Here is a 9,774-nt window from a genome sequence, read left to right on the forward strand (position 1 = left end):
GGGAACCCTCCTACACTGCATTGGTGGGAATGCAAGCTGGTGCAACCACTCTGGAAAACAGCATGGAGGTTCCTCAAAATGTTGAAAATAGAACTGCCCTATGACCCAGCAATTGCACTACTAGGTATTTACCCTAAAGATAGAAACGTAGTGATCCAAAGGGGCACGTGCACCCGAATGTTTATAGCAGCAATGTCCACAATAGCCAAACTATGGAAAGAACCTAGATGTCCATCAACAGATGAATGGATAAAGAAGAGGTGGTATATATACACAATGGAATACTATGCATCCATCAAAAGAAATGAAATCTTAAAAAAAAAAAAAAAAGAAATGAAATCTTGCTATTTGTGACAACATGGATGGAACTAGAGAGTATCATGCTTAGTGAAATAAGTCAAGCAGAGAAAGACAACTACCATATGATCTCCCTGATATGAGGAAGTGGTGATGCAACATGGGGGCTTAAGTGGGTAGGAGAAGAGTAAATGAAACAAGATGGGACTGGGATGGAGACAAACCATAAGTGACTCTTAATCTCACAAAACAAACTGTGGGTTGCTGGGGGGAGGGGGTTTGGGAGAAGGGGGTTGGGGTTATGGACATTGGGGAGGGTATGTGCTTTGGTGAGTGCTGTGAAGTGTGTAAATCTGGCGATTCACAGACCTGTACCCCTGGGGATAAAAATATATGTTTATAAAAAATAAAAAAAATTATTTAAAAAAAAAAGAAAAAAAAAAATTTTCAATTAGCAATTATCGCGCCTCGGATAAACCTCATTGGCTACGATACTGCCACTGCGCAAAGCTGAAAAAAAAAGTTTTGATTTAGTGCTCTGTTGCTCTGTGGCTTGCTGGGAGCTGGCCCCTCCCCCCGCAGTCTATTTTCCTGTCACTTTGGATTCACTTCTCTGCTGGTACTACCTTTCAGAATGTGGTCGATTTTCTGTTTCTAGAATTGCTGTTCTTCTTCTCTTCAATCTCCCATTGGATTTGTAGGTGTTTGCAATGGATTGATAAGCAATCTAGCTGATCTCCTGCTACCCGATGTAGTCTCAGCCTGCTACTTTTCCGCCATCTTTACTTCACCCCAGCCTCTTTTTTTTATTGCATCTCATTAATAGCTTTTTTAAATTTCAACTTGGTTAGATTTTATTTCTTTTATTTCTTCAGAAAGGGCTTTTATTTCTCCAGACAGTGTGTCTCTAATATCTTCCATGCCTTTTTCAAGCACAGCCAGCATGTTGAGAATCATTCCGAACTTTAGATCTCACATATTACTAATATCCGTACTGATTAGGTCCCTAGCCTTTGGTACTGCCTATTGTTCTTTTTGTCTGTGTGTGTGTGGTGAGTTTTTCTGCCTTGTCATTTTATCCTGATGAGAATATATGAAGGAGCAAATAAAATACTAAAAGGGTGGTAAAGACCCCAGGAAAATGTACTTTAACCAAATCAGAAAAGACCCCAAATCATAGGGGGAAGAATGGAGGTAAAAAGAAGTTCAGAAAAAAAAAAAAAAATTAAAAAGAAAAAAAGAAAGAAAAAATATTTAAAAAAGTAAATATATATATTAGACTGGTGACTAGAACAGGGTCACCCATTTAATTTTGGGAGTATTTGGTCTCTTAGAAGAAACTACATTCCATAATTTTAAAGAATGAAAAACATATATAAGGCTAAACAGAATGAAGGGATGGAATATGCTATAAAGATGAAATTTTTTTTTAAAAAATTCTAAAAAAGGAGTTGATAAGATAAGTTGGTTGGGAGAATAAAGAAAACAGAAGTGGAGAGAATTTGCTCAGGCTGAAGACCAGAACAAAGCCTGTGCTAGATTTTGGGTATATTTTGATTAGAAGAAGGTGTATCCCAAATTTTTTTAGAAGAAAAATCTATGTGTATACAAAAAAATAAAGTTAGATACAATGAAAGATAAAATACGACTATAGTAATGAATGTTCAAAAAAGATTTTTTTATGAAAGCTATTGTTAGGATTGTAAGGGCCTATTCAGCCAGAGCAGGCCCAACCCGGTTGAACTGTCATTTTGTTGTAAAACTTAAATTGACTTTGCCCCCCCTCCAGGGGAACTTACTTAAAAACAAGTCCTGGAAACCAATCCCAGGTAACAAAGTCCAAGTACAAGGGTGGGTCAGGCCAGGTGGTGGTATTCAATCAGTGGGGATGCATACTGTCTCCTAGCTACCAAGGTGATGGGCTAGTTTCTATGGCTACTGTGGGGTGAATTGTAATTCAATTAGCCACCTGTGTGTGGCCAGGCCCAACCACATGGCCTTTGCTTTATAAAAGTTAGTTTGGAAAGCAGGGAGGGGTCACCCTCTCTGTAAGAGGTGCAGCTCTGGCCGGCCAGTTTGATTCCTGATGCTTGGCATGAAATAAAGCTTTGCTTGACCTTCGCTTTGTATCAGTCTCGCTCCTTTAATCACGGATCCATTATTGGGGTACCCAATTTGGGGGGACCCAACAAGATAAACTAGTTAAGAAACGTTAAAAGAGGAAAGAGTAAAAGTTAAAAATTTTTAGCATAAGAAAAAAATAAAAATATTATTATATACATATTATATGCATATAATTTTAATATTCATATGTAATATACATTTTATGTGTGTATGTGTATATATATGTGTGTGTATATATATATATTCACATCCTCTTTATCCATTCAACTTTTTATGGACACCTAGGCTCTTTCCATAGTTTAGCTATTGTGGACCTTGCTGCTATAAACATTCAGGTGCACATGCCCCTTTGGATCACTACATTTGATCTTTGGGGTAAATACCCAGTAGAGTAATTGCTGGGTCATAGGATACTTCTATTTTCAACTTTTTGAGGATCCTCCATACTATTTTCCAGAGGCGCCACACCAGCTTGCATTCCTAGTAACAGTTTAGAAGGGTTCCCCTTTCTCAACATCCTTGTCAACACCTGTCCTTTCCTGACTTGCTAATTTTAGCTGTTTTGACTGGTGAGAGGTGGTATCTCAGTGCAGTTTTTTTTTTTTTTTTCCACTGTAGTTTTGATTTGTGTTTCCCTGATGCCAAGTGAAGTTGGGCACTTTTTCATGTGTCTGTCAGCCATTTGGATGTGTTCTTTGCAGATGTGTCTGTTGATTGCCACCTTGCTCTTTCCCTTTTCAATCTTATACTTATGGGTCTGACTAATTCCAGCTCATGAAGGTAATACTGGCCTCTTGCTCACATACTGTCCCAAGGTTAGGAGGTCTTCCTCTAGCAAAGTTCATAGCAGAACAAGAAGTTATTTTTTGAATAGTTTATTCTCCTGTAGAAAACAATGTCTTGTTCTAAAACCAGAAGGGTATATATTATGATTTTCCTATTAGAGTTTTCCATAAAATATAATTATGGATATTCTATATATAATTTATTTCCATAAACTCAAACTTGGATATTTTTAATATTATGGTCCTTCTCAGTCAGTGTAACCTGCTAAAGAGCGCTTTCTTGTGGGACCCAATCAAAAAATGCATTCTTCTCCTATTTGGGAATCAATCTGTATATCATCTTTTCAACTTTGTAGGATATTGACAGATGATTGGAAATAGATTTAAGCAAGTTCTTGAATTGCAATATCACAGTGTTAAGTTATAATTTAAACAATAAGACACATACCACATTTTTTTCTGAAAAGGATTATTATTTAAGTATATAATAGTGTTAGTGGGAAGAAAACAGTGTTTAAATATTATTAATACATAAAATTAAAAATTTTAATAACATTTCATTAGTCTAATTCTTTTTAAATTTATCTTTTCATGTTTTATAATACATAATAGTTTAGTATAGTGGTACACCTACCCAATTTGTAGGTAAGAATATATATATATATAACATACTGCAAATGATTAAATATTCATTACTTTTGGCATTGAAAAGTTGGTTGTGGCCTTGGAAAGAGAAGGTTTTCTTTTTTTAAGATTTTTTTTTTTTTTTTTTTACTTCTTCATGTAACAGAGAAAGAGATCACAAGTAGGCAGCGAGACAGGCAGAGAGAGAGGGGGAAGCAGACTCCCTGCTGTGCCCCAGGAGATCATGACCCAAGCCGAAGGCAGAGGATTAACCCACTGAGCCACTCGGGTGCCCCGAAAGAGAAGGTTTTAATGAATAAGCAGAGCAGAAAAAATAAAGCTGAAGGAACCAAATAGGACAATTTCTAATCTCTTTTCCTATTCTTTTTATGTTACCTGTTGTGTCTCCTTGTGTCATGTATGAATAAACTTCAGCCATTTTGGTTTACTATCAATTAAAAAAAAAATTGGTCTGGCTCTTTTAAGAGTCCAGGCTTTTATACATGTTTCCCTCAGTCTACTGCTTTTCCTCATGTTCTTCCCCAATTCTTATCCTGCTTATCCTGTAAAGTTATCTGAAATTATACTTCCACTGGGAAGCGTTTCTTTCTTCCTCCAGGTCACCATTCACTTCCCTCACTATATTTTTATATAACATTTTTATACTTTTATATTTTACAGCCTAAATTGCACACTAGATAGCAATGTAAGTGCCTTTTTTTCTCCCCATGAGAGGATGAGCTTCTTGTCAGGAACCGTATATTAAAAACTAGGAAATTATCCCCATCATTCTCACATCCTGTGCACATACTCTCCATTGTCTTTCCCAATACGCTCCATATTGAAAGTCCTTCATAAAAAACAGAATGTGGAAATGTTAGCTGTTAATGTAGGAAGATCTAGATCAGTTTGTAGTCAGTTTCTTTCTCAGAAACTGCATGATATGATTGGTGACTTAATATGCAGTCAAGACTTTTACAGTCAAGACACATATGAGTCACACTTGATATGGTGGTGAATGCTTTATAAAAGCAGTGAAGTATCATGTAAATCAGAAAAAGGAAAAATCAATTCTATTTGAAGGGCCTCAGAATGTCCTCATGGAGGAGATCTGACTTGAGTTCAAGGATGAGTAGTACTGAGATGGAAGGAAAGAGAGGAGTTTAAGATGAGGGAAACAGTGCTAAGTGAATTAGTTGAAGCAACTGCCCAGAAGGGCCATGAAGGGATGCACATGGCCAAGTCCCCCAGTGTAAGAGGAAGAAAGGAAACTGATAGATAAGACACAGTCTGACTGTGGAGAATCTGGAATATCAAAATAAGAAAAATGAATTTGGGGGTGCCTAGGTGGCTCATTCAGTTAAGCATCTGCCTTCAGCTTGGGTCATGATCCCACAGTCCTGGGATCAAGCCCCAGATCAACATGTTCAGCTTTCTGCTGAGCAGAGAGTTGGCTTCTTTCTCTCCTTCTCCCCTTCTATCTTTCTATCCCTCCACTCCTTCTCTCTCTCTCACTTATTCTCTTTCAAGCAAATAAGTAGACCTTTAAAAAAAAAAAACTGAAACAAAATATTAAAAAACCCTTTTAAAAAAAATAAAAGTAGATTTGCTTTGAAACCTAAACAGAGACAAATTCTTGAGCGGTAGACTATCATTTTTTTTAATCATTCAACAAATATTTGTTAAGCACTATAAAGTAGTGTTTTCTAACATTCCTTCATTTCCAATACTGTGACATAGAGAGGATGGGAACAGGATTGTACAAGGGACTGTAGTTTTGTGAGAAGGTGTAATATGGATTTTTGTGTTGTAGATATCTGAGCTGTTTCAATGGCAGGAAAGAGACCAGCTACATAAGCATAATCAGAAAAGATGTAAGTGCAGAAGATATACGAATTAACAGAATAGTAAGAACAAATATTTCTGTTTGTTGCACTGATGCATACTTGCTTTGAATTGAGAGGTTTAAGCCAGGTCCATGTATACTTCGTTTTCCAGATGAGGAGCCGTCAATATAATACATGGGAGCACCTACAACTGGACTAGTTTCACTGATAGTAGAAATTACAAATGATGACTTTTTTAGGAAATCCCATACTTTACCCACAGGGTAATATATCCAATGGTTCCAGAATATTCTGCTAAAGTATTAAGGAGATGATCATTCAAGGGAAATAGGGAAGTAAAATGTTTTATAGAAATAGGAAGAATGATAGCATGAGGGTCGTATCTCAATATGTGAAGACATCTGGTTCGGCCAAGGATAATGAGGTCTGCAAGAAGGTCAACATATGCAGTTAAAACCTTAGGAGCTTGGTATTTCAAGTAGATCCATTCTAAAGAACAGTCTTGTTGAGCTATCACCCCTGTAGGTGAATGGGAAGTAGGGAAAAGAAATAACAGTAAAGGTAATGCAAGACCATATCAACACAAGAAGACTTGATGAAGGCATTCTTCAAGGAACTGAAGTTCCTGTTCAGGCTGCAGTATTAAGCTTTGAAGACTATCAAGGTTAGGGTCTCCCTCAAGAGTGGCAAATAGATTTGTAAGTTGATGTGTAGGAGTAACCAACACTGGGCATAACCAATTAATATCTTGTAATAATTTTTGAAAATCATTTAGAATATTTAAAGTGTCTCAGTGAATGGAAAACTGAGAACTAACAGTGGTACAGTCTATAATACGATCTAAATAGAAGAAGAGTGGATTAAATTGTACCTTTTCAGAAGCTATTATAAGGTTGCCCTGTTGTAGGTATTCTTATGTATTTAGAAACACTTGATGTAAGAGCTCTGGGGTTGGGGCTGCTAGTAGGATGTCATCCATGTAATGGATAATATAACAGTGGGATATAATTGTCGAATGGGCTCAAGAATCTTTCCAACAAAATTCTGGCACATCATGGGAGAGTTTGTCATGCCTTGAGGGAGAATTTTCCATTGAAATCTTTGTAAATGTTCTCATTGATTTATTGTTGGAATTGAAAACACAAAGTGTTCTTTTTCTGAGGGGTGAATAGGAATAGGATAGTGTAAAAGCAGTCCTGTAAATCCAAAACTACTAAAGGCCATTTAGTAAGTATACAAGAGGGAGCAGGAAGTCCTGGTTGTAATGAACCCATAGTTACCATGACAGCATTAATATTATGGAGATACATTATAATCTCCATTTGCTTGACCTTTTCTTTACTATAGAAAATGGAGAATTCCAAGGAGAAAATGAAGGTTTAATGTATCCATTTTCCAATTGTTCTTGAATTAAACCTCTTAGAATCTTCAGCTTTTCTAATGTGAGGGGTCACTGGGGTGTCCAAATCGGTTTGTTACTTTTCCAGGTGATTAGAATTAGTGAAAGGGATTTATCAACCCCAATGGCCCCTATATAAAACCCAGCCCAGCACAATTGTCATTAGGATTAAGATCTATAGGTTACTCCTTGTAAGTTTTTACCTAAGCCTCTCCTAGGAATATGCCCCATATTTTTCATCATGTTTTTTACAAGTGAGGATGTAGGTATGTGAATTTCAGCATCCCATTGTTGTAATAAATCTCATCCCCAGAGATTAATAGGTATGTGGTCAATGTAAGGTTGAATATGACCTAGTAATCCCTCTGGGCCCTTACAGGGCAGAGGATGGCTGCTTTGTCTCAATTGCTGAGTAGTTACATAGCCAAAACCCTCAAGGGCATAATCAGCAGGCATTGTAGGCCATTGGCGTGGCCAACATTGACAAGAAATGAGAGCAATATCTGCTCCAGAATCTAAAAGCTGTTCAAATATTCATTCCTTAATAGAAAGCTTCACTTAGGGTTGACTTCCTTCAAACAGTTTCTTAGAAAAGGAATCTTTTTATTAGTACTGCCGAATCCTCTTTCCCTAAAATTTGAAGATTGATTAGGCATAATATAGGGAAGTAGCAAAAATTGGGCGGCTCATTCACCTGCTGAAAAGATCCAAGAACAGTGACAGAAACCATAATTTGAATCTCACCATAATTAATAATCAAGAGTCTATTACTCCAGTATGTACTGTAACTCCTTTCATAGTTAAACTACTCTGTTCAAGCAGGAGACCAACCGTATTTGGAGGTATAGGTCCATATAGGTTTGTTGACAATTTATAAGGGCACTGAGATGGATGTATAAAGCAAGCCTTAGAGAGAGGGATATCAAGAGCAGCGCTCCTAGTCCTTGAGTAGCAGGGACTAAGTCCATTAATGAGAGTCGCTCTTGGGTACAAACTGAATAGGAGAGTTCCATGACCCCATATTTATTGGAGCCTGGGGCTGCCCCTTAGGGAGTTCCCTGATGAGGGTTCCCCAAAGGATTTCCATCTTTCTCATTTTTAGACATACATTCCTTGGCCCAGTGTTTGCCTCATCAACAGCAGGGAGAAACATTAGGGTGTTGAATCCTGGATTTATTCAGGAGATTGGCGGGAGAGGGAGTAACCAGACAGGGAGGGAGATGGCATTGTTTTTTTATGTGTCCTGTTTGTCCAGGATTAAAACATTTTGCCTGCAATTGTGTTTGAACAACCATGGTTTCTAACGCTGTAACTCGGGCCTGATGTTTAAAGGGTCCTACATTATGAGAAGCTTTTAAATAATCCATGACATTGCCAGATTCTCTAAGAGGTCGAATCAGGGCCTGCCAGTCTTCATTAGCATTATCATATGCTAGTTGTCTTAAGAGTATTTCCTGAATTTATTCTCCTCTTATCTGTTTTTCCAGCGATTCTTTTTTACCTGCCAATAAAAATCAATGTATGGCTCTTTAGGCCCTTGTATTTTTTTTTTTTATATAACTGATGGTATAATCAGTGTCTGAATTAATTTTTTGCCAGGTTTGTAAGGCCACATCACATATGTGGGGAAGGTCTGCAGGAGGGATGTTATGACTTTGATGATTAAAAGTCGTCCAAACTCCTGTTCCCGTGAGTATATCATAAGTAACAGCAGCTATATTCCCTCTCTGTCCTAAACTCCTGACCTTTTCATGTGCCTCCTTAGAAAGCCACATCTTCCATTGTAAAATTTCAGAAGAGGTTAATAATACCATTTTAGCTGTAAGTTGAAAATCATAGCGAATCCGGCAGGCGATTTTGCTCCAAATGGATAAATATTCATAATTCATAATAATAGGGAGAAGTAGGCCCCTACTTTAAATTCTCTAACAGTCTCCATCAGCATCTTATCATAAGTAGTTGGCCTGTTAGTATCAAAAGTTACAGGGAAAACTAAGTGAAGTTCATGGGGGTGAGACGGTGTAGAAACAGAATTTTGTTTTTTAGTTTTTTTGGTCCTAATTGTAACATGCATTAATTATCATTCGAACAGTGTCACTTCCCTCATTCTCAAAGAGGTCTGCTGCTCTTTCCTTGTCCTCATTTCTGGAAGAAATCGGAGGCACAGTGACCAAAGGAGAAACATAGGATTTGTCCCTTTTGCTGAAAAATAAGTTTTTACTTTCAGTTTGAATTTGTTGGTTTGTTTCATCATCTAACTCATATGTATGCAGAGAGGTAGCTGTTTCAGCCTTATGATTTCTTCCTTATACTCCCCTCTAAGAATTAAAATAACCATTTTTACCAATGCCCATGTAACGCAAAACTCCACAGGAATTTTAGCACCTTGTCTATAAGCCTTTTCCACAGTATGGCATGTGCACTCCCAAATTGTCTCTTTCAAGGTTCCTTCATCAGGAAACCAAGGATTATATTCTCAAAGAACATCCAGACAAGTTCTTAATTGACATCTGGATACTCGAGCATCTCCCTGAGATAAAAAGTGTTGTATTAATGCTAGAAAACGCTGGGGGCGACTTTGATTCTCCCCCATCATTATCACTTACTTCCTTCTGTGAGGGTTTCTGTATCCATGCGTGACTGTTCCCTGATTTCAGTGCCCTGTTTGGGCACCACATGTCACCCTCGTGAGGTGGGG

The 9,774-nt window shown here is 37.5% G+C and overlaps 1 pseudogene; it reads right to left on the minus strand.

Moving 5' to 3' along the window:
• Window positions 1-691: 691 nt before the first annotated feature.
• On the minus strand, window positions 692-809 carry LOC122910883 (annotated as a pseudogene).
• Between the last annotated feature and the right edge of the window lie 8,965 nt (window positions 810-9,774).

The sequence above is a fragment of the Neovison vison genome, chromosome 6, assembly GCF_020171115.1.
Source record: "Neovison vison isolate M4711 chromosome 6, ASM_NN_V1, whole genome shotgun sequence".
In the NCBI taxonomy this organism is placed as follows: Eukaryota; Metazoa; Chordata; class Mammalia; order Carnivora; family Mustelidae; genus Neogale; species Neogale vison.